The 25,949-nt window shown below is 46.5% G+C and overlaps 1 long non-coding RNA gene across 3 annotated transcripts in view; it reads right to left on the bottom strand.

Moving 5' to 3' along the window:
* Positions 1 to 5,662: 5,662 nt before the first annotated feature.
* LOC142486404 (uncharacterized) overlaps positions 5,663 to 25,949 on the bottom strand; it is a 28,048-nt gene continuing 7,761 nt past the window's right edge. The window contains exons 2-4 of one of the 3 annotated variants that reach the window (XR_012798964.1): positions 18,365 to 18,460; positions 11,063 to 16,741; positions 5,663 to 7,646 (exon numbers count right to left, since the gene is read on the bottom strand). This is a non-coding gene — a long non-coding RNA (uncharacterized LOC142486404). Of the gene's footprint in view, positions 7,662 to 11,062; positions 16,742 to 18,364; positions 18,461 to 25,949 lie in introns of all 3 variants that reach the window. The other 2 variants (XR_012798962.1, XR_012798963.1) reach the window with 2 other exon arrangements.

Here is a 25,949-nt window from a genome sequence, read left to right on the forward strand (position 1 = left end):
CAAACAGCAGTCAGTCTGGCAAACAGCAGTCAGTCTAGCAAACAGCAGTCACCAGTCAGTCTAGCAAACAGCAGTCACCAGTCAGTCTAGCAAACAGCAGTCACCAGTCAGTCTAGCAAACAGCAGTCACCAGTCAGTCTAGCAAACAGCAGTCACCAGTCAGTCTAGCAAACAGCAGTCACCAGTCAGTCTAGCAAACAGCAGTCACCAGTCAGTCTAGCAAACAGCAGTCACCAGTCAGTCTAGCAAACAGCAGTCACCAGTCAGTCTAGCAAACAGCAGTCACCAGTCAGTCTAGCAAACAGCAGTCACCAGTCAGTCTGGCAAACAGCAGTCACCAGTCAGTCTGGCAAACAGCAGTCACCAGTCAGTCTGGCAAACAGCAGTCACCAGTCAGTCTGGCAAACAGCAGTCAGTCTGGCAAACAGCAGTCAGTCTGGCAAACAGCAGTCAGTCTGGCAAACAGCAGTCAGTCTGGCAAACAGCAGTCAGTCTGGCAAACAGCAGTCAGTCTGGCAAACACCAGTCAGTCTGGCAAACACCAGTCAGTCTGGCAAACACCAGTCAGTCTGGCAAACACCAGTCAGTCTGGCAAACACCAGTCACCAGTCAGTCTGGCAAACACCAGTCACCAGTCAGTCTGGCAAACACCAGTCACCAGTCAGTCTGGCAAACAACAGTCACCAGTCAGTCTGGCAAACAGCAGTCACCAGTCAGTCTGGCAAACAGCAGTCACCAGTCAGTCTGGCAAACACCAGTCAGTCTGGCAAACACCAGTCAGTCTGGCAAACAGCAGTCAGTCTGGCAAACAGCAGTCAGTCTGGCAAACAGCAGTCAGTCTGGCAAACAGCAGTCAGTCTAGCAAACAGCAGTCACCAGTCAGTCTAGCAAAAAGCAGTCACCAGTCAGTCTAGCAAACAGCAGTCACCAGTCAGTCTAGCAAACAGCAGTCACCAGTCAGTCTAGCAAACAGCAGTCACCAGTCAGTCTAGCAAACAGCAGTCACCAGTCAGTCTAGCAAACAGCAGTCACCAGTCAGTCTAGCAAACAGCAGTCACCAGTCAGTCTAGCAAACAGCAGTCAGTTTGGCAAACACCAGTCTAGTGTCAAGGTTCTGCTCGCCACAAACCAGGGTCGGACCGCGTGGCTGAGGTAGGATTGTAAAAGCACTGACCTTAGACCGCAAAGGCTGATCCGAATTGCGCAGTTCGTTGTCATACGTAGCAGGATCAGGATAGGAGAAGACAGCATCATCGTTGTACAAGCCAGGGTCAGGACAGGAGACATCAGGATAAACATTGTTCAAGCAAGAGTTCGGCAACAGGTAGTCAGGAGAGCCCCGCTTCAGCTTAGGAGCGCGGGGTTGGCCTCTGCGCGAGCGACGACCATGGCCCATGGTACTGGTCACAGGAGATGGTAGGCAGACCAGAGTAGCACACCGCTTTGCTGCACGGGTGAACCAGTGCTACAGCGCAAGAGTCCTGAGCGGGCTGGGGAATCCTCCGTTACAGCGCAGGAACCAGGACACGGCCTCTCTAGATTAGGGAAAGAGTAGGCCACAGGAACCAGGAAGCTGAAGATACACAGGGAAACCTCTGCTTCAGTGCAGGAAATCAGGAGACTGAAGGACGCAGGGGACCTTTGCCTCAGTGCAGGAAAGCAGGAAGCTGAAGACGTAGGGGATACCTTTGCTTCAGCACAGGAGAAAGGAAGCTGAAGGACGCAGGACGGAACCTCCGCTTCAGCACAGGAGAACAAGCGGGAGCTTGGCAGGAGCTTGAAGGAAGCTGAAGGACGCAGGGCGGAACCTCCGCTTCAGCACAGGAGAACAAGCGGGAGCTTGAAGGAAGCTGAAGGACGCAGGGCGGAACCTCCGCTTCAGCACAGGAGAACAAGCGGGAGCTTGTGGCAGAACAGAAAGACATCCGGAAAGGACTATGCTCGGCAGGGAGCATTGTGGGAAAGCAGTACTTAAAGGCCAGCGGGCCAATCCCCGGAGGGGGTGTGAAGGTACTGCTCCAATGAGTGAATGCAAGTCTAGGTTGCAGTGATAGGCTGCACAGCTGCAGTAGATACCAGAGGGAGTGTGTATTGCTTTGGTGAGTGAATCCTTACATCTAGCAAACACCCGTCTAGCAAACACCAGTCTAGCAAACACCAGTCTAGCTAACACCAGTCTAGCTAACACCAGTCTAGCTAACACCAGTCTAGCTAACACCAGTCTAGCTAACACCAGTCTAGCTAACACCAGTCTAGCTAACACCAGTCTAGCTAACACCAGTCTAGCTAACACCAGTCTAGCTAACACCAGTCTAGCTAACACCAGTCTCGCAGAGTTGTTGTTGTTGTGTTGTTGTGCAGTGTCCAGATCTTCCTCCAATCTTCACCTCCAAAATTAACTCCAGACACTTTCAATGTTACACTTTAAAATGTTGCAGTCACACATGGGGTTCTGGTCTTGCTGGGGGTTTGGAGGTTCGTCCATAGTTACCTAAATAAATGGTGCTTCTCCATGCTCGGTGCCTGTCTGCTTATTAAGGGGAGAGGGGGGTGGGAGCTGGGGTCTCTGCTTCTTCCTTCTCAGCGGTTACATGAGGGGGTGAGACGTTTTGGCACATACACTGTAACTGAGCTTACTGCTCCACAGAGCCACTGAGTCTAACCAATACATTGGGTAACAGTTATATGGGGGGGTAAGTAACCAATATAGAGATCATGTACACCAAATCTCACCAACTCTAATGTAAATAAATGGAAGAGTCATTGGGTCTAAATTGGTAGTGTCCACACTGCTCAGGGGTTGAGCATCTGATTTCCATTAGAGAATCACTGACTGGTGGATGGGGAAGAGGTTAAGATGGACAGTAACACAAGCTTGGGGATAACCACCATGTCCAGCCTGGAGGTATCCTCCTTATACTGGCTCATGTATAGGGTTAGTGCTGATTGTGGGAAGCTGTATATAAAGGGTTAGTCACACATGGGGTTCTGGCCTTGCTGGAGGTTTGGGGGTTCTGGCCTTGCTAGAGGTTTGGGGGTTCTGGCCTTGCTAGAGGTTTGGGGGTTCTGGCCTTGTTGGAGGTTTGGGGGTTCTATGTATGATCACGTAAGGATTAACTGCAGCAATATCATGCTGTCACATACGACCCCCTGCTAGCACGTGACCTGCATACGGGACAAGGGTTAATACCGACGCTCGCAAGCGCAACCACTCTTCACCTCCGCAAAGGTCCGTCAAATGGACAGTATCCCCTCTTACAGGATCAAGGATCAATACACAACCCGCAAGCTGTCCCACTCTTCACCCACCCTTTGGTGCTTGAGGGGTTAATGAGCTACACGTGTGTACAAAATACCAAATGCTGAGTCTGAAACTGGGCAGAACTGTCTCTGTCTGCTCTGACTTTCAAAATATTCTGTAGAAAGCGGTGGGCTTATGAGAATATGGTATCTAAGTGTGGGCCAGGTTGTTACTGGGCAGATCTGACTAGGGGCATGCTTGGATAGCATGTCAGACCTCATCCTCTGAACCAGTGCCTCTCTGGGGAAAATCCATAGCATGTGGTAATGTACTGTATAGGATTTTCTGTTTTACCCCTTTTATTTTAAGAAGCTGTTCTGCCTTACATTGTAATTGTATGTTTATTTTTAATACCTTTTCTGTAATTCAAGCACTGTATTGTTATATATATTAAACCATTTAATAAGTAATGCTTTGGGCTCTGAATGAACTTTGTGCACGCTGGAGAGAATAACTTGCTAAATTCAGGCACATGTTACTACAGCTGATTTTGTGTTAAAGTGCATAGTTTTTCAAAAACGAAAAACACAGCCAGGTTAGGAGGCCCAGAAACACACAGCCAGGTTAGGAGGCCCAGATACACACAGCCAGGTTAGGAGGCCCAGATACACACAGCTGGTGTGTTAGGGACCTGAAGGACCACAACTTGGGAACAGGTTTATAATCACACAGTAACACACTCACCTGGGCACAGCAGGGACACAGCGACCTCTCCCAGTCTGACCTGAGGACAAGAGCGACACCATTACACACTCACCTCCTGAGCCCTCACACCCCACCACTTGTCTGCTCCCTACTGCTGCAAGATAGCCTTTTATACCCAGAACCACCCTCACCTGTGGCTCACCTGGGTCTCCTTCAGCCAATAGGAGGCCAGCTTTCCACCAATCAGGAGGCAGCACAGGTGTATGTAGTTTGAGGATAATGTCTGAGAACTCATTGTAACAATGAGCTGAGTGATAATCCCTCCCAGCCGGAGACCCCTCTCTGGGGAAGCGGTCCCGGGAGCTGACACTTCTTTCTGTTTGCCGCTGATGTATGATCCTCAGAGGATATCGATGTGCGATACCAAATACACGGAGGGTTTGTGTGCAAACCTGTAACTGCTTTATATTCCCTGTTTCCACTGGGATACAGTGACACTATAAACAGGACTGGGGTTAGGGGACAAGCAAACTAAGGCTGAGTCCCCGCTAGCGCTGAGCAAAGGGAGGGGAGGGGGGGGGCAAAGGGCAGGGAGGGGCGGAGGGGCAAAGGGCAGGGAGGGGGGGCAAAGGGCAGGGGGGCAAAGGACAGGGAGGGGCGGGGGCAAAGGGCAGGGAGGGGCGGGAGAAAGGGCAGGGAGGGGCGGGAGAAAGGGCAGGGAGGGGCGGGAGAAAGGGCAGGGAGGGGCGGGAGAAAGGGCAGGGAGGGGCGAGGAAAAAGGGCAGTGTGGGGCGAGGAAAAAGGGCAGTGAGGGGCGAGGCAAAGGGCAGGGAGGGGCGGGGCAAAGGGCAGGGAGGGGCGGGGCAAAGGGCAGGGAGGGGCGGGGCAAAGGGCAGGGAGGGGCGGGGCAAAGGGCAGGGAGGGGCGGGGCAAAGGGCAGGGAGGGGCAGGGCAAAGGGCAGGGAGGGACAAAGGGCAGGGAGGGACAAAGGGCAGGGAGGGGCGGGAGGGCAAAGGGCAGGGAGGGGCGGGGGCGGCAAAGGGCAGGGAGGGGCGGCAAAGGGCAGGGAGGGGCGGCAAAGGGCAGGGAGGGGCGGGGGGGGCAAAGGGCAGGGAGGGGCGGGGGGGGCAAAGGGCAGGGAGGGGTGGGCAAAGGGCAGGGAGGGGGGGGCAAAGGGCAGGGAGGGGGGGGCAAAGGGCAGGGAGGGGGGGGCAAAGGGCAGGGAGGGGCGGGGGGCAAAGGGCAGGGAGGGGCGGGGGGGCAAAGGGCAGGGAGGGGCGGGGGGGCAAAGGGCAGGGAGGGGCGGGGGGGCAAAGGGCAAACACCGGTCAGTCTAGCAAACACCGGTCAGTCTAGCAAACACCGGTCAGTCTAGCAAACACCGGTCAGTCTAGCAAACACCGGTCAGTCTAGCAAACACCAGTCAGTCTAGCAAACACCAGTCAGTCTAGCAAACACCAGACAGTCTAGCAAACACCAGTCAGTCTAGCAAACACCAGTCAGTCTAGCAAACACCAGTCAGTCTAGCAAACACCAGTCAGTCTAGCAAACACCAGTCAGTCTAGCAAACACCAGTCAGTCTAGCAAACACCAGTCAGTCTAGCAAACACCAGTCAGTCTAGCAAACACCAGTCAGTCTAGCAAACACCAGTCAGTCTAGCAAACACCAGTCAGTCTAGTGTGAAAGCGTGGAAATAAAATCAATGAGTCAAGGGTTCAAAGTAACAGGTGAGTTTATCTGTACCAAGGCACAATTGGGAGACAAGAATTCAAAGAAAGAACTCAGGCCTCTGAAGACATATTGCTTAGTATCACATTTTTATACATTTCAAAATGAGTAATACACCCCTTAAGGGGGCTGGCTTAGAGATAAATGATGATATGATGACATGCAAAAATACAGAATTAGTTGATACATAAATATGCTTCATATGCTATATTCTTATCGATAATTTACCATAATGTGGGCCTCTTAACCTTGTGACATAAGGGAGTTACTGTGTTCAGCCCTGTATGTGTACTGTAGATAACAACTACACTATGGTCAGCAGGAATATCTTAAGACAGGAGAAATTGCTTACGAATGCTATTTCAATTCTTGCCTGCCTTGTAGGAATTATACAAGGGTGGGTTAGATCCAGAAGCGATACTCTGCAGAATCAAACATTCATAGTTCATTCACGAATGAAACAAATTGGCATGCATACAAACATACGGTTAGGCCAAAATGGAGGTGATGATAGCCACACACATTATCTCAATCTTCACAGTCCTCTCTTTTTATTCTTGAAAACATAGTCTTTTAAGGATAATTCAGATAAAACTCAGAAGCGTTGCACTGACCTGGAGGGCCCCAATTTGCATGGCTTTGATAGTTCTGGAAACTCACAGAGCTGCTGGCTTAGCATATCAGCCAGGTTGGTCTTTCTGCCATCATCTTCATCTGTATTCCATTGAGGAGGACTGACTTTTCCTTCTGAGATTGCATCTTCCGTAGTCTGTGATCAGTGGCATGGCCTGGGTAGAGGGTGTTACACACCTTTGCAGTATGGATTTACTGCACATGGCACAGACATACAAATCAATCAGAACTGCAAACACACAGACAAATCCATTCATCAGTTTCGCTTCTAGAAAACCAACCAACATGGTAATTCCTAACAAAACACACCTCTTATCCCCACCTTTCCTTAATCTCTCCTGTATCTCTGCGATCTTCTCTACCTCATGCTCAATCTTACCACTTTGATCTCTAAATAATATAACATTGCTCTTTAACTCGGTTCCACAAATCCAATACACTCCCCTAGGTAAACTAGAATTTGTGCAAGCACTTTTTACTATCTTAATTAAACCTGAAAAATTAAGGCCACATCCTCCCTGTAAATTTTTAGTTCAGGGCTGTAAATATATTTTCATACAAGTTTCATTGGTTGGTGGAGACACCTGACCCATAAATTGATTTGTTGTTCCCAGTGTAATTTCCACCTACAGGAACCTCATTTACCAGTGGAATTCGGTTTAGAAAAGTTCCCTGTAAACAAATTCAAATTAACGTTTCATCATTTTAAATTCGGCATTAGTGTAAGGTATCCCTACTCAACGGGTTAAATGGAATTCTCTCTTACGTCATTGGGGGCCACCAGAGTATGGCAGGGATTCATTGTATATATTCCCTTGTGACCCATTAACCTGTGTAGCATTGTGCAAGTTTGTGTGATTGTCTGCAAAATGATGTGACCATAAAACAATAAACATTACAAATATTTCAAAACTGATCATCCCTTGTCATCTGGATGGCATAGGCTGATCTTGCCTAGCGAGGCATACATCTTAAAAACACACTCTAAAGCATAAAAAAATAATATTGAGTCCTGAAAAAACAAATTGTTCGTTAAAGTCCGGGCCTTGATAATATTGAGTTCAGAAAAAACAAATTGTTCGTTAAAGTCCAGGCCTTGATAATATTGAGTTCAGAAAAAACAAATTGTTCGTTTAAGACCGGGCCTTGCCTGAAGTCTTAATTCCTTGGTGGTTAAATGTTCTAGGATTATTGTGCCTAGATACACTAACAGTTGGTAAAAAACGCTGGCTTGATGATTCTTTGTCTTTGTTAGCTGTTTACGGTGGTGCCGGCACTTTTTTCTTGCGATGATGATGCTGCTTTGTATTCTCCTTGGTAGACTGTATAAGCTGCACCTGAGTTTGGAGAGACTTAAACATTTCATTAATAAAAGCACAAGGAGAGCGCTTTTAGCCACTATAATTTAGTTTCAGCACAATTTTTTTTGTTTTTACCACTATCTTGGCATCCGCATCTTATACTATATTAGTGAAAGCACTGTATGTTTGCCTGCCTGCATGCATGCCAGCCTGGCTGGCTGGATGTCCGGTGTCCCTAGGGGAAATCTCATTGGTCCCTTGGTCCGCCCCCGCACACCTCTCATTGGCCTGAGGCGGAGTGACGGCCCAAAGGACACACAGGGACACACACACACAGGGACACACACTCTCCCCCGTCAGTTGGACCGCAGCTCACCTTCCACACCCCCCCCCCCTCCTCTCCCGGTGCCCCTCACTCTCTTCCCCCCTCCCCACCTCACCCAAATCCCCACGCTCCGCAACATCCCCAGCCGCACCATCACCCTCACCGTGCGCCGCGGAGGAAGCGCGGCCCTGCTGCTCAGCAGCAAACTCCAGGCTCCTCCCCCCTCACGGCGCGGCCCTCCTGCTCTCTCCCTCACGTGCGCCGCTACCGGAGAGGGGAAGCGGCGCGGGACTCCCCATCACGTGCGCCGCTACCGGAGAGGGGAAGCGTCGCGGGACTCCCCATCACGTGCGCCGCTACCGGAGAGGGGAAGCGGCGCGGGACTCCCCATCACGTGCGCCGCTACCGGAGAGGGGAAGCGCGGCGCGGGACTCCCCCTCACGTGCGCCGCTACCGGAGAGGGGAAGCGCGGCGCGGGACTCCCCCTCAGGTGCGCCGCTACCGGAGAGGGGAAGCGCGGCGCGGGACTCCCCCTCACGTGCGCCGCTACCGGAGAGGGGAAGCGCGGCGCGGGACTCCCCATCACGTGTGACGCTACCGGAGAGGGGAAGCGCGGCGCGGGACTCCTGCCACTCTTGCCCCCCCCCCCAGCTTCCCGAACTCACCTCCTGCCCCAGCCAGATGCCACGGGGTCAAGGTAAGTCACACACCGTCTCCCACCCACGCACTGTCACCCAGTCACCCACACACCCACCCAGTCACTTTCACCCACCCAGTCACCCACACACCCACTCACTCAGTCACCCACTCAGTCACTCACTCAGTCACCCACCCACTCAGTCACCCACCCACTCAGTAACCCACCCACTCAGTAACCCACCCACCCACTCACTTAGTCACCCAAAAACTCACTTAGTCACCCACCCACTCAGTCACCCACCCACTCACTCAGTCACCCACCCACTCACTCAGTCACCCACCCACTCACTCAGTCACCCACCCACTCACTCAGTCACCCACCCACTCACTCAGTCACCCACCCACACACCCACCCAGTCACCCACCCAGTCACTTTCACCCAGTCACCCACTTTCACCCAGTCACCCACTTTCACCCACCCACTCAGTCACCCACCCATTCAGTCACCCACCCACCCACCCACTCAGTCACCCACCCATTCAGTCACCCAGTCACCCATTCAGTCAGTCACCCATTCAGTCAGTCACCCAGTCACCCACCCATTCAGTCAGTCAGTCACCCACTCACCCACTCACTCAGTCACCCACCCACTCAGTCAGTCACCCACCCACTCAGTCACCCACCCACTCAGTCAGTCACCCACCCACTCAGTCACCCACCCATTCAGTCAGTCAGTCACCCACTCACCCACCCAGTCAGTCACCCACTCACCCACCCAGTCAGTCACCCACTCACCCACCCAGTCAGTCACCCACTCACCCACCCAGTCAGTCACCCACTCACCCACCCAGTCAGTCACCCACTCACCCACCCAGTCAGTCACCCACTCACCCAGTCAGTCACCCACCCACCCACCCAGTCAGTCACCCAGTCACCCATTCACCCACCCAGTCAGTCTCCCACTCACCCACCCAGTCAGTCTCCCACTCACCCACCCAGTCAGTCTCCCACTCACCCACCCACCGACCCAACTCACCCACCCAACCACCGACCCAAAGTCACCCACCGACCCAAAGTCACCCACCCACTGACCCAAAGTCAAACCGACCCAAAGTCACCCACCCACCGACCCAAAGTCACACACCCACCGACCCAAAGTCACCCACCCACCGACCCAAAGTCACCCACCCACCGACCCAAAGTCAAACCGACCCAAAGTCACCCACCCACTCAGTAAAGTGTCACACACCCACCCAGTCACCCACACACTCAGTCAACTCAGTCACCCACCTAGCTGTCAAGGGGGGGGGGGGGGGAAGCCTAACCCTGTCGTACGCCCCCCCAAAATTATATCCCGGGCAACGCCGGGTCTCTCAGCTAGTATAAAATAAACACAAAAATACCTTGCTCACCAATTACAAAAGAAAGAAATCAACGGCGCATAGGGAAGTATCGTAAGAGAACACTGATAAGTGACAAGAGGTTGTCGCTAAAAGTCCCTAAAGCTTGCACTCATTGTAAACTGTAAAATATACATAAAGTACCAGTTAAATAACTAATACCACTAATATCAAATTTATTACAGACAAAATGGGAAATATCCACATAAACTTAACTATAACACAACTAAAACGTATACAACTTTTTTACAAGCTAAAAACTTACGAAATGCATAAAATGACAACTAATAAATCATAAATAAAAGAGTCCCCATGTGAACGAAACGAACAGTATACGGTAAACAAAAATGCTAATATGAACACGAGTGTAAAGCCCTATCAGAACATGAGGGGCCAGTGACCATAATATACTAACAATGCTAATTAGCTTCACCACAAAACACTGCAGAGTAGCAGCTTATCACATTAATACTTAGTTCCCAAACAGACTCAAAATAAAGCTATCCAATAGTTATGCTGGAAAATGTAAAGAGATGGGGTATATCCCTCTCTACATGAATATTCATGAAATAACATGTTGCTATGTGTAGCAATGAGTAGACAGCACCAAAACACAACACAATATGAATGGAGTCATTTCGGCAAGAAATGTTCAAAGATAAATAACAAAACAACACACATAAGGTAATGTTGCAATGAACAAAATAGGCAGAGTCCGCATATAGACAGGTGTGTTATGGAAAATCATATAAATTATCCTCTCTTTTGTTCATATGCAAATCCTATGACATGTGAACAGTATATGACATAAAGGATGATGGTATTTAAAACATCAGTAGCTTGAGATTTAAATATATATCATGAATTTGACAATAGCTACTGCTTTAAAAAATATACAAATGGGTAAATCAACTGACTAACCCTCCAGGCGCTCAGAATAAAGCATAGTCCTGCTGGTGAGCAATAATAAAATGAATCTTTGAGACCCAGGCTATAAACAACCATCTGGCAGTGTAATATGTATGTTTTGTCCTTCCCCCCAACCGGCTCACCATGAGCACTATAAGGCTGGAACACGGGAAACTCACGTATTATTCTCGTGGCTGTTGATGTCAAGCCTGTCCGGTCTTGGCAATATGATGTATGCTCCTGCTCCTCCTGGATGAAGCTGGGATCCCTCCGTCTCAAGATCTTGGTTCTTCACCGCCAACCCGCTACCCGCCGATGCGGAGGGTGGTCACCTGACCGGCGGCATGGATGGTGCTTCTAGATGACGTCACGGCAGACCCGGCAACCAGGAACAAACCAGCAATGACTCGGCGTGCAGACGCACAATGTAACAACATAGAAAACCTCTCAAAAAGAGAAAAAGCGCCGCTCAGCACAAAAAAGGAAAGGTGAAGGCTGAGCGGCGCTTTTTCTCTTTTTGAGAGGTTTTCTATGCTTTAAAAAATAAAATCTAGATTGCCTACAGTTGCATTCTTTAAAATGAGAGGCTATAGATCAGGGTTCAAATTAAGACACCTTTTGGAGGGAAAGGAGAGGTAATGGTTAAAAGTTATAAAAATACATCACATATGCAGTTAACTTTATAGGAAAAATTATTTCATATCTGATTTTATGCTTACTCGTTTATATTGTACGCTTTGTGAAGTACTGAGTATACTTTTGACACTATTCAAATACGGAAATACATATTAAATATTATTGTATTGTAAATAAAACAATTATAACAAATAGAATTAAAAACATAGAACAAATAGAATTTAAATGTGTTTACTGGTTTCTGCGTAGAGGTAATTTGGATACTGCATGTAGGGATTATAACCCCTTCTTGTAATAATTCCTACATAATGGGGGCTATGCCATCTAAAGCATTTCATAAACTATGAGGTATTTATCCTAAAATAGATACAAAAAACAGAAAGCACAATAAATAAGCATAATTTCACATTTCTCTGATACAGAGCAAAATGAACTTTACAAAAAAATAAGATAAAAACCCAAAACAGACCTGTTTGACACTGCAAACTTAGTCCAAAAATAAATACATTACAGTATCATTCTCTTTCCCCATACGATAAGCTGCTTTTAAACATTTTTTTTTCTCTCAGCTTCTAGTTAACTTTTCATGCCTGTAACGTGGTCTTTGTACATTCCTTAAGCTGGAGGAGGGGGGCCAGCCCGCTTGGCTGCTTTTAACCTTCTCTCTTTTAAATGACCGCTGTTCAAAAATCAAACGAGCAGTGTATTTAAGAAAACAAACCGTTAGTTTCCTAATATAAGTTTGAACAGAGAAACCTTGATAACTACAAACAAAAACCATCTCTGCAATCCTTCCTATAAAACATCAATCTTATTGTTTTATTTACTATTAATTTCTTATCTTTCTTACACACACCCACACACACATATACACACGTTCTCTGAGTTTATCTTCCATCAACATTCATTCTCCTTTCTACAAAACTCCAACATGATCTTAATCTTGTGGGCCAGAGTAAAACTTAATAAAGCTTCCTTACTCCATAAAATCAGACTCTTTCTTTTTTTGTTTAAATAAAAAAATAAACATTTACTTATTTTTAAACTTTGCATTCTAGATATACCTTGCTTTTAGTCCTGACTCCTCTAAATCAGCACATAAAATTTAAATTTAAAACTTCATTTAAATATTGTAACACAGTATCTCCTACGCCCAGGAACAAAAAATGTGCTTCAGTAAAAAATACAAATTCATATTTGAGTCAGGGTGAAATGACTTCTTTTTACAATTGCCAAATTTTCATTCTCTTTTAAAATATTACACTAACAGACTTTAACATACAATACTTCCTAGGTTTATTTTAAATGCTACTGTCATGCCTTGTAAATGGCAGCAGGCTTAATACACTTTGACAAAAGGGTATAAACTTAAATGACCCTTTTACAAGAGATTATTTGTTATTTTTATGATTAGTACAACAAGTGACAATGTGAAGCGCTATGTACACTAATGGCGCTAAATGAATAAAGACATTCATACATACATACATTAACTATCAGAGTGACACACAAACACTTCACTCCATGACATGTATATTATTATGCCATCAAACTAGTTTCTATGAGCTTTCTAAGACAAAAACGCCAACAAAAAAACATTTCAAGAGGATGTCCCCTTCTTTTTCCATGCAGTATTAATACATTAATTCCTAAAAAACTACTTTAACATTCTTAAATTCAAGCCATTTCTTCCTAGGTTAATAATTAACTTCCATGTCTCACAGACATGCAACTCCTGTGCCTCACAGACATGCAACTCCTGTGCCTCACAGACATGCAACTCCTGTGCCTCACAGACATGCAACTCCTGTGCCTCACAGACATGCAACTCCTGTGCCTCACAGACATGCAACTCCTGTGTCTCACAGACATGCAACTCCTGTGCCTCACAGACATGCAACTCCTGTGCCTCACAGACATGCAACTCCTGTGCCTCACAGACATGCAACTCCTGTGCCTCACAGACATGCAACTCCTGTGCCTCACAGACATGCAACTCCTTTTCAGTGAAAAGGGGTAAGAAAAGGGGGAAGAGGAAAAGGGGGGTTGAGGAACGGGAGATGAGGAAAATGGGATTAGAAAAAAAGGGGGGTCCAATAATGCTGCAGTTATTTTTAAAACAGAGCCTGATATGTTTTACTTTCCTTCTTATTTCATATATTCTGCGTCACTAAATATCCATTTTTAAAACATTTTATTGCCATAAAGTCCACACATAATTTCAAGGGACGTACCCTTCGCCGGCAACTGCTGAGAACGTAGGTTTCCCCATAATTCTCCTGTATTACACCGATCAACGTTAGCTGACCATGTACCTTATACCGATCAACGTTAGCTGACCATGTACCAATAAGGTGCCCCAACCCTTGGTATAATATAAGTAGAATATAGAGTTAAGGACCAGTGGCCTTAAAAATAGTTACCTGCTGTTCCTTAACAATAGTTCTCTCCCCAAGTTCTAGGAGACTTAACACCTTATTAATTATTATACCTTTCGGGCCCTTACTTGGCCCTGCCGTTTAGCGGCACACGGTATAACCTGAGTTTATGGCAATAATACAAAAACAACAATAACAATACCTGATCAGTATAATATTGATAAAAACAGCAACTTTTTATAGTCTGCCAAAGGTGCACAAAGATCCCATACATCCACCAGGCCGCCCAATTGTATCGGGCATTGGGAACCTCACTGAGGGCCCAAGTGTCTATGTAGACAAAGTTCTAAGAGCATTTGTTAGATCTTTGCCCTCATACGTACAAGATACTCGTGACGTTTTAAAACGCCTGGAAGGAATAACAGTTGATGCAAACACAATCTTGTGCAGCATGGATGTTGAGTCACTATACACAAGTATTCAACATCCAGTAGGCTTAAAAGCGGTAGCCTCCTTCCTATCCACCCGTGGCATTAAGTATCTTAAACACAATGAGTTCGTATGTGACCTTCTATCCTTTGTCCTAACACACAACCACTTCACTTTCAATAATAAACTATACCTCCAGGTACAGGGAACTGCAATGGGGACAACTTGTGCCCCTACATATGCTAACCTGTACCTGGGTTGGTGGGAGGAGAATAGTGTGTTTAATGAGAATATGATCAATTTCACGGACAATATCACTATGTGGATTCGCTACATAGATGATATACTGATATTATGGAAGGGCAGCAAAAAACTACTGAACACCTTTGTGGAAACTCTTAACTCAAATGAGCATAATCTACGTTTGACGTGCGAGGTCAGTGACAAAAATCTGGTTTTTCTGGACTTAAAAATTTCCATCAATGAAGATGGCACTATAAATACGGTATCACATGCTAAAAAAACGGCTACAAATAGCTATTTAAGGGCTGATAGCCACCACCCGACATCACTCATTAAAGGTATCCCGACGGGCCAGTTCCTCCGCATTAGGAGGAACTGTTCCAATCCAGTGGACTTCCACTCACAAGCGGAAATTATGAAAAACAAGTTCCTAAGTAGAGGATACAGTAAAACAAATGTTAAAAAAGCTTACAAATACGCAGAACAAACTAATAGGGAAAAACTACTTTACTCCAAAAAGAAACTGGATATGGATAAAACCATCAGATATATAGGCACTTTTAGTGCCCAGTGGAGTAAAATCAAGTCCATTTATAAGAAATATTGGCACATCCTTTTGGAGGACAAAGACCTTTGTGAAGTACTAAAACCATATCCAACAATGGTACCCAAAAGATCAAAGAACTTGAAAGACACGTTGGTCCACAGCCATTTCCAAACAAAATCCCAATTTCAAACATGGCTTCCACCAAAAACACAGGGCACCTACAAGTGCGGAACATGCAAAGCATGTACCTATATCCACACCAGTAAATGTTTTAAAAGTACCAACAACAACAAAACATTTCAGATGAAGAGTTTCATAAATTGCAAAACCATACAAGTAGTATACCTAATTACGTGTAAATGCGGGATACAGTATGTAGGGAAGACGGGCCGCCAGTTCCGCAGACGCATATTGGAACATATTGGCTCTATCAGAAATGAGTTAGACACACCTGTGTCATGCCATGTTAGGGGACATCATGGGGGAGACATCAATTCCCTACACTTTCAAGGCATTTTTTGCCTCAAAGCCAATACAAGAGGGGGAGACTGGGACAAAATTCTTTTACAGCAAGAGTCCCGTTGGATATATCAATTATCCACCCTATCACCATTAGGTCTGAACGAGGGGTTCCTCTTCACCCCCTTCCTGTAAAAATACCCCCTTCCTGCAAACAATCTTTCTGATAAACTTTTTGCTGCATGTGATACTCATTTTAAATAGGTGCACCATTTAAATAGGTTCATCACCCTCCAACCCTGTTCCTCTGAACAAATTGTAATTCTCCGTCTGGGGTATTCACTCCTACACTTCATGACAATATAATGATCAATTTTGATGAATAATATAGTTACCTTTGAAATTTAATGTCAGACTCTAGAAATGGTCAATAAGAAGCACACAGCTGATTAAGAATGTTTATTCACAAACACAGGCAAATACAAACATCAAGCAATCACTAATATGTCCTTTAATTAGACTTACCTAGTCAGGACCAAGAAGACTCTGATGTGATACCAGAAGCATCCAGCAATAGCAAGCAATCACAATGAATAATGTTTTTATTGTCAGCATGCTATATAGTAGCCATTTACGAGTGTTTAAAACATTTTTTCTTCATCTACATTGAGAATATTGCTCGCAGTGATCTCCCCCATGCTATCAATAGGTATGTCGCGCACTGATGACACGACGCAACTTCAGGCCACTCAGCGCATGGCATTCTTGGGAGCTATGACAACCATCCCTTGCAAACCAAACCAAAAGGCAGGGCTAAGATGACAACCAGTCAAGTGACTGTGAATAACCAATTGGATGCGCGGCTGGCTCTGTACTAAGGTTACTGACATTATGCTGTTTGCTGCCAATGAGGGAGATCGCATTCTGATGACGCGACGCTACTTCCCAGCCATAAAACATATGGGATTACCTGCACCTCCCCTTCCCTGATTAAGAATGTTTATTTACAAACACAGGCAAATATAAACATCAAGCAATCACTAATGGTCAATAACAAGCACACAGCTGATCAAGAATATTTATTCACAAACACAGGCAAATACAAACATCAAGCAATCACTAATATGTCCTTTAATTAGACTTACCTTGTTAGGACTAAGAAGACTCTGATGTGACACCATAAGCATCCAGCAATAGCAAACAATCACAATGAATAATGTTTTTATTATCAGCATGCTATATGGTAGCCATTTGCGAGTGTTTAAAACATTTTTTCTTCAGCTACTCTGGGAATATTGCTTGCAGTGATCTCACCCATACTATCAATAGGTATGTCGCGCCTTGATGACACGACGCAACTTCTGGCCAATCAGCGCATGGCATTCTTGGGAGCTATGACAACCATCCCTTGCAAACCAAACCACAAGGCAGGGCTAAGATGCCGAACAGTCATGTGACTGTGAATAACCAATCGGATGCGCGGCTGGCTCTGTACTGAGGTTACTGGCATTATGCTGTTTGCTGCCAATGAGGGAGGTCGCATTCTGATGATGCGATGCTACTCCCGGCCATAAAACATATAGGACTTTTTGCACCTCCCCTCCTCTCCTCCCCCATAATCAAACAAAGGGGCAGGATAATCTGGGGCCAAGATCACATGACCACCACCCACCAATGGGATGTATCATTAACCATGTGATGAGACATAGCCAATTAGGGACCCCTACCATTATGTAACCCAATTTGAAGTGTGGGAGGGATTTGTATACAGAAGCCCTATCACAGTCTGACATTAATTAACCAATGGGGTAAGAATTAAGTGTATAAAGATCTGAGAGAATCACTCTGTAATTGCCCCCGATGAAGCCACAACGGTGAAACATATGTTGGGCAGGCTAAGCGTCACCACCTAGTGCGCTGGCTATATCGGAGAGGACTGTTGCCTTCTCTCAGTTAGAGTGTTTCGGAGCCTTCTAAAGGAAGCACAACACTCTGACTACTTTCCTATTTGTCATGGTTCTGAGTACAAGACACATACTTTGTGATCTTGAAATAGCTGTTCTGCTAAACATAACAGACCTCTAGGTTCATTTACCTTTGAACCCGTTGGTCTGGTACATATGTGTGTGTATATATCCGTATACTAGCATTAGCTGGCTCAACAAATATATTATTCTGAGCACACACACTACATTAAGCTATACTCTCCATTTAGGTGTAGTCCTCAAACCATATAGAACTGTATTGGTATAACTACCACTGTTAGTATAATTATATAGCAGTGGGACATTCTAAAATAGTTATTCCTAGCATACACTGTTAGTTTGAATTAGGCATACAGTTACCTCCTCCGTTTTTTAATTTATTTTAATCACTTTGGTTCACGTTAGCTTTTTGCTGCAATAAATATAAATATATTTGAATCATTTATTAATAAATAGTAATTTTTAACATAGGTATAGGTGTTCTCTTGTGCGGCTATTAGGGAGCTTTCTTTCTTTTCTTTGCTTATCATTAACCCCATCCCTGCCAGCACCACCTCCGCACTCTTATTGCAGTTTTTGTTCCGTCACCACACATTCACAATTTATTGGTTCCCCATATCTCCATTGGTGTAGTGCAAGGCGCACAACTTGACCTTTTTAGGCCATTCTATCTAATAGTGATAAACTCACGTGATACAGGGTGTCCCGTCACTCAGGTAGGTTGCCCATAAAGAAAAAACTGTCTACAGATTATTCAAACATTTAATCTAACGGCATTTTTTGTTAAAAAGGATAAAGCCAGACCTTATTCCAAGTGTGCACGTTTGAGTAATGTAGGCAGCTGCTCCGTCTGGGTTTCCTGCTCCCGAGGTGTTGGGTAACTATTCAAGGATGCGCCATCTGTGAAAGCGTGGAAATAAAATCAATGAGTCAAGGGTTCAAAGTAACAGGTGAGTTTATCTGTACCAAGGCACAATTGGGAGACAAGAATTCAAAGAAAGAACTCAGGCCTCTGAAGACATATTGCTTAGTATCACATTTTTCTACATTTCAAAATGAGTAATACACCCCTTAAGGGGGCTGGCTTAGAGATAAATGATGAAATGATGACATGCAAAAATACAGAATTAGTTGATACATAAATATGCTTCATATGCTATATTCTTATCGATAATTTCAGTCTAGCAAACACCAGTCAGGTCAGTCTAGCAAACACCAGTCAGGTCAGTCTAGCAAACACCAGTCAGGTCAGTCTAGCAAACACCAGTCAGGTCAGTCTAGCAAACACCAGTCAGGTCAGTCTAGCAAACACCAGTCAGGTCAGTCTAGCAAACACCAGTCAGGTCAGTCGAGCAAACACCAGTCAGGTCAGTCGAGCAAACACCAGTCAGGTCAGTCGAGCAAACACCAGTCAGGTCAGTCGAGCAAACACCAGTCAGGTCAGTCGAGCAAACACCAGTCAGGTCAGTCGAGCAAACACCAGTCAGGTCAGTCGAGCAAACACCAGTCAGGTCAGTCGAGCAAACACCAGTCACCAGTCAGTCTAGCAAACACCAGTCAGTCTAGCAAACACCAGTCACCAGTCAGTCTAGCAAACACCAGTCAGTCTAGCAAACACCAGTCACCAGTCAGTCTAGCAAACACCAGTCAGTCTAGCAAACAGCAGTCACCAGTCAGTCTAGCAAACAGCAGTCAGTCTAGCAAACAGCAGTCAGTCTAGCAAACAGCAGTCAGCCTAGCAAACAGCAGTCAGCCTAGCAAACAGCAGTCAGCCTAGCAAACAGCAGTCAGCCTAGCAAACAGCAGTCAGCCTAGCAAACAGCAGTCAGTCTAGCAAACAGCAGTCACCAGTCAGTCTAGCAAACACCAGTCACCAGTCAGTCTAGCAAACAGCAGTCACCAGTCAGTCTAGCAAACAGCAGTCACCAGTCAGTCTAGCAAACAGCAGTCACCAGTCAGTCTAGCAAACAGCAGTCACCAGTCAGTCTAGCAAACAGCAGTCACCAGTCAGTCTAGCAAACACCAGTCACCAGTCAGTCTAGCAAACACCAGTCACCAGTCAGTCTAGCAAACACCAGTCAGTCTAGCAAACACCAGTCACCAGTCAGTCTAGCAAACAGCAGTCACCAGTCAGTCTAGCAAACAGCAGTCAGTCTAGCAAACAGCAGTCAGCCTAGCAAACAGAAGTCAGTCTAGCAAACAGCAGTCAGTCTAGCAAACAGCAGTCAGTCTAGCAAACAGCAGTCAGTCTAGCAAACAGCAGTCAGTCTAGCAAACAGCAGTCAGTCTAGCAAACAGCAGTCAGTCTAGCAAACAGCAGTCAGCCTAGCAAACAGCAGTCAGCCTAGCAAACAGCAGTCAGCCTAGCAAACACCAGTCACCAGTAAGTCTAGCAAACACCAGTCACCAGTCAGTCTAGCAAACAGCAGTCACCAGTCAGTCAAGCAAACAGCAGTCACCAGTCAGTCTAACAAACACCAGTCAGTCTAGCAAACACCAGTCACCAGTCAGTCTAGCAAACACCAGTCACCAGTCAGTCTAGCAAACACCAGTCACCAGTCAGTCTAGCAAACACCAGTCACCAGTCAGTCTAGCAAACACCAGTCACCAGTCAGTCTAGCAAACACCAGTCACCAGTCAGTCTAGCAAACACCAGTCACCAGTCAGTCTAGCAAACACCAGTCACCAGTCAGTCTAGCAAACACCAGTCACCAGTCAGTCTAGCAAACACCAGTCACCAGTCAGTCTAGCAAACACCAGTCACCAGTCTAGCAAACACCAGTCACCAGTCAGTCTAGCAAACACCAGTCACCAGTCAGTCTAGCAAACACCAGTCACCAGTCAGTCTAGCAAACACCAGTCACCAGTCAGTCTAGCAAACACCAGTCAGTCTAGCAAACAGCAGTCAGTCTAGCAAACAGCAGTCAGTCTAGCAAACAGCAGTCAGTCTAGCAAACAGCAGTCAGTCTAGCAAACACCAGTCAGTCTAGCAAACACCAGTCAGTCTAGCAAACAGCAGTCAGTCTAGCAAACACCAGTCAGTCTAGCAAACACCAGTCAGTCTAGCAAACACCAGTCAGTCTAGCAAACACCAGTCAGTCTAGCAAACACCAGTCAGTCTAGCAAACACCAGTCAGTCTAGCAAACACCAGTCAGTCTAGCAAACACCAGTCAGTCTAGCAAACACCAGTCAGTCTAGCAAACACCAGTCAGTCTAGCAAACACCAGTCAGTCTAGCAAACACCAGTCAGTCTAGCAAACACCAGTCAGTCTAGCAAACACCAGTCAGTCTAGCAAACACCAGTCAGTCTAGCAAACACCAGTCAGTCTAGCAAACACCAGTCAGTCTAGCAAACACCAGTCAGTCTAGCAAACAGCAGTCAGTCTAGCAAACAGCAGTCAGTCTAGCAGTCAGTCTAGCAAACAGCAGTCAGTCTAGCAAACAGCAGTCAGCAGTCAGTCTAGCAAACAGCAGTCAGCAGTCAGTCTAGCAAACAGCAGTCAGTCTAGCAAACAGCAGTCACCAGTCAGTCTAGCAAACAGCAGTCACCAGTCAGTCTAGCAAACACCAGTCAGTCTAGCAAACACCAGTCACCAGTCAGTCTAGCAAACACCACTCACCAGTGTCTAACAAACACCAGTCAGTCTAACAAACAGCAGTCAGTCTAGCAAACAGCAGTCAGTCTAGCAAACAGCAGTCAGTCTAGCAAACAGCAGTCAGTCTAGCAAACAGCAGTCAGTCTAGCAAACAGCAGTCAGTGTAGCAAACAGCAGTCAGTGTAGCAAACAGCAGTCAGTGTAGCAAACAGCAGTCAGTGTAGCAAACAGCAGTCAGTGTAGCAAACAGCAGTCAGTGTAGCAAACAGCAGTCAGTGTAGCAAACAGCAGTCAGTGTAGCAAACAGCAGTCAGTGTAGCAAACAGCAGTCAGTGTAGCAAACAGCAGTCAGTGTAGCAAACAGCAGTCAGTGTAGCAAACAGCAGTCAGTGTAGCAAACAGCAGTCAGTGTAGCAAACAGCAGTCAGTGTAGCAAACAGCAGTCAGTGTAGCAAACAGCAGTCAGTCTAGCAAACAGCAGTCAGTCTAGCAAACAGCAGTCAGTCTAGCAAACAGCAGTCAGTCTAGCAAACAGCAGTCAGTCTAGCAAACAGCAGTCAGTCTAGCAAACAGCAGTCAGTCTAGCAAACAGCAGTCAGTCTAGCAAACAGCAGTCAGTCTAGCAAACAGCAGTCAGTCTAGCAAACAGCAGTCAGTCTAGCAAACAGCAGTCAGTCTAGCAAACAGCAGTCAGTCTAGCAAACAGCAGTCAGTCTAGCAAACAGCAGTCAGTCTAGCAAACAGCAGTCAGTCTAGCAAACAGCAGTCAGTCTAGCAAACAGCAGTCAGTCTAGCAAACAGCAGTCAGTCTAGCAAACAGCAGTCACCAGTCAGTCTAGCAAACAGCAGTCACCAGTCAGTCTAGCAAACAGCAGTCACCAGTCAGTCTAGCAAACAGCAGTCACCAGTCAGTCTAGCAAACAGCAGTCACCAGTCAGTCTAGCAAACAGCAGTCACCAGTCAGTCTAGCAAACAGCAGTCACCAGTCAGTCTAGCAAACACCAGTCAGTCTAGCAAACACCAGTCACCAGTCAGTCTAGCAAACACCAGTCACCAGTCAGTCTAGCAAACACCAGTCACCAGTCAGTCTAGCAAACACCAGTCACCAGTCAGTCTAGCAAACACCAGTCAGTCTAGCAAACACCAGTCACCAGTCAGTCTAGCAAACACCAGTCAGTCTAGCAAACACCAGTCACCAGTCAGTCTAGCAAACACCAGTCAGTCTAGCAAACAGCAATCAGTCTAGCAAACAGCAGTCAGTCTAGCAAACAGCAATCAGTCTAGCAAACAGCAATCAGTCTAGCAAACAGCAATCAGTCTAGCAAACAGCAGTCAGTCTAGCAAACAGCAGCCACCAGTCAGTCTAGCAAACAGCAGCCACCAGTCAGTCTAGCAAACACCAGTCACCAGTCAGTCTCGCAAACAGCAGTCACCAGTCAGTCTAGCAAACAGCAGTCACCAGTCAGTCTAGCAAACACCAGTCACCAGTCAGTCTAACAAACACCAGTCACCAGTCAGTCTAACAAACACCAGTCACCAGTCAGTCTAACAAACATCAGTCACCAGTCAGTCTAACAAACACCAGTCACCAGTCAGTCTAGCAAACAGCAGTCAGTCTAGCAAACAGCAGTCAGTCTAGCAAACAGCAGTCAGTCTAGCAAACAGCAGTCAGTCTAGCAAACAGCAGTCAGTCTAGCAAACAGCAGTCAGTCTAGCAAACAGCAGTCAGTCTAGCAAACAGCAGTCAGTCTAGCAAACAGCAGTCAGTCTAGCAAACAGCAGTCAGTCTAGCAAACAGCAGTCAGTCTAGCAAACAGCAGTCAGTCTAGCAAACAGCAGTCAGTCTAGCAGTCAGTCTAGCAAACAGCAGTCAGTCTAGCAAACACCAGTCACCAGTCAGTCTAGCAAACAGCAGTCAGTCTAGCAAACAGCAGTCAGTCTAGCAAACAGCAGTCAGTCTAGCAAACAGCAGTCAGTCTAGCAAACAGCAGTCAGTCTAGCAAACAGCAGTCAGTCTAGCAAACAGCAGTCAGTCTAGCAAACAGCAGTCAGCAGTCAGTCTAGCAAACAGCAGTTAGTCTAGCAAACAGCAGTCACCAGTCAGTCTAGCAAACAGCAGTCACCAGTCAGTCTAGCAAACAGCAGTCACCAGTCAGTCTAGCAAACAGCAGTCACCAGTCAGTCTAGCAAACAGCAGTCACCAGTCAGTCTAGCAGTCACCAGTCAGTCTAGCAAACACCAGTCAGTCTAGCAAACACCAGTCAGTCTAGCAAACAGCAATCAGTCTAGCAAACAGCAATCAGTCTAGCAAACAGCAATCAGTCTAGCAAACAGCAAACAGCAATCAGTCTAGCAAACAGCAATCAGTCTAGCAAACAGCAATCAGTCTAGCAAACAGCAATCAGTCTAGCAAACAGCAATCAGTCTAGCAAACAGCAATCAGTCTAGCAAACAGCAATCAGTCTAGCAAACAGCAATCAGTCTAGCAAACAGCAATCAGTCTAGCAAACAGCAATCAGTCTAGCAAACAGCAATCAGTCTAGCAAACAGCAATCAGTCTAGCAAACAGCAGACAGTCTAGCAAACAGCAGTCAGTCTAGCAAACAGCAATCAGTCTAGCAAACAGCAGTCAGTCTAGCAAACAGCAGTCAGTCTAGCAAACAGCAGTCAGTCTAGCAAACAGCAGTCAGTCTAGCAAACAGCAGTCAGTCTAGCAAACAGCAGTCAGTCTAGCAAACAGCAATCAGTCTAGCAAACAGCAGTCAGTCTAGCAGTCAGTCTAGCAAACACCAGTCACCAGTCAGTCTAGCAAACACCAGTCACCAGTCAGTCTAGCAAACACCAGTCACCAGTCAGTCTAGCAAACACCAGTCAGTCTAGCAAACAGCAGTCACCAGTCAGTCTAGCAAACACCAGTCAGCAGTCAGTCTAGCAAACAGCAGTCAGTCTAGCAAACAGCAGTCACCAGTCAGTTTAGCAAACAGCAGTCACCAGTCAGTCTAGCAAACAGCAGTCACCAGTCAGTCTAGCAAACAGCAGTCACCAGTCAGTCTAGCAAACAGCAGTCACCAGTCAGTCTAGCAAACACCAGTCAGTCTAGCAAACAGCAGTCACCAGTCAGTCTAGCAAACAGCAGTCACCAGTCAGTCTAGCAAACAGCAGTCACCAGTCAGTCTAGCAAACAGCAGTCACCAGTCAGTCTAGCAAACACCAGTCACCAGTCAGTCTAGCAAACACCAGTCACCAGTCAGTCTAGCAAACACCAGTCACCAGTCAGTCTAGCAAACAGCAGTCAGTCTAGCAAACAGCAGTCACCAGTCAGTCTAGCAAACAGCAGTCACCAGTCAGTCTAGCAAACACCAGTCAGTCTAGCAAACAGCAGTCACCAGTCAGTCTAGCAAACACCAGTCAGTCTAGCAAACACCAGTCACCAGTCAGTCTAGCAAACACCAGTCACCAGTCAGTCTAGCAAACACCAGTCACCAGTCAGTCTAGCAAACACCAGTCAGCAGTCAGTCTAGCAAACACAAGTCAGTCTAGCAAACACCAGTCAGCAGTCAGTCTAGCAAACAGCAGTCAGTCTAGCAAACAGCAGTCACCAGTCAGTCTAGCAAACAGCAGTCACCAGTCAGTCTAGCAAACAACAGTCAGTCTAGCAAACAGCAGTCACCAGTCAGTCTAGCAAACAGCAGTCACCAGTCAGTCTAGCAAACAGCAGTCACCAGTCAGTCTAGCAAACAGCAGTCACCAGTCAGTCTAGCAAACAGCAGTCACCAGTCAGTCTAGCAAACAGCAGTCACCAGTCAGTCTAGCAAACAGCAGTCACCAGTCAGTCAAGCAAACAGCAGTCACCAGTCAGTCAAGCAAACAGCAGTCACCAGTCAGTCTAGCAAACAGCAGTCACCAGTCAGTCTAGCAAACAGCAGTCACCAGTCAGTCTAGCAAACAGCAGTCACCAGTCAGTCTAGCAAACAGCAGTCACCAGTCAGTCTAGCAAACAGCAGTCACCAGTCAGTCTAGCAAACAGCAATCAGTCTAGCAAACACCAGTCAGTCTAGCAAACACCAGTCAGTCTAGCAAACACCAGTCAGTTTAGCAAACACCAGTCACCAGTCAGTTTAGCAAACACCAGTCACCAGTCAGTCTAGCAAACACCAGTCACCAGTCAGTCTAGCAAACACCAGTCACCAGTCAGTCTAGCAAACACCAGTCACCAGTCAGTCTAGCAAACACCAGTCACCAGTCAGTCTAGCAAACACCAGTCACCAGTCAGTCTAGCAAACACCAGTCACCAGTCAGTCTAGCAAACACCAGTCACCAGTCAGTCTAGCAAACACCAGTCACCAGTCAGTCTAGCAAACAGCAATCAGTCTAGCAAACAGCAATCAGTCTAGCAAACAGCAATCAGTCTAGCAAACAGCAAACAGCAATCAGTCTAGCAAACAGCAAACAGCAATCAGTCTAGCAAACAGCAGTCAGTCTAGCAAACAGCAGTCAGTCTAGCAAACAGCAGTCAGTCTAGCAAACAGCAGTCAGTCTAGCAAACAGCAGTCAGTCTAGCAAACAGCAGTCAGTCTAGCAAACAGCAGTCAGTCTAGCAAACAGCAGTCAGTCTAGCAAACAGCAGTCAGTCTAGCAAACAGCAGTCAGTCTAGCAAACAGCAGTCAGTCTAGCAAACAGCAGTCAGTCTAGCAAACAGCAGTCAGTCTAGCAAACAGCAGTCAGTGTAGCAAACAGCAGTCAGTGTAGCAAACAGCAGTCAGTGTAGCAAACAGCAGTCAGTGTAGCAAA

The sequence above is a fragment of the Ascaphus truei genome, unplaced genomic scaffold (genome assembly GCF_040206685.1).
Source record: "Ascaphus truei isolate aAscTru1 unplaced genomic scaffold, aAscTru1.hap1 HAP1_SCAFFOLD_843, whole genome shotgun sequence".
Classification (NCBI taxonomy): domain Eukaryota; kingdom Metazoa; phylum Chordata; class Amphibia; order Anura; family Ascaphidae; genus Ascaphus; species Ascaphus truei.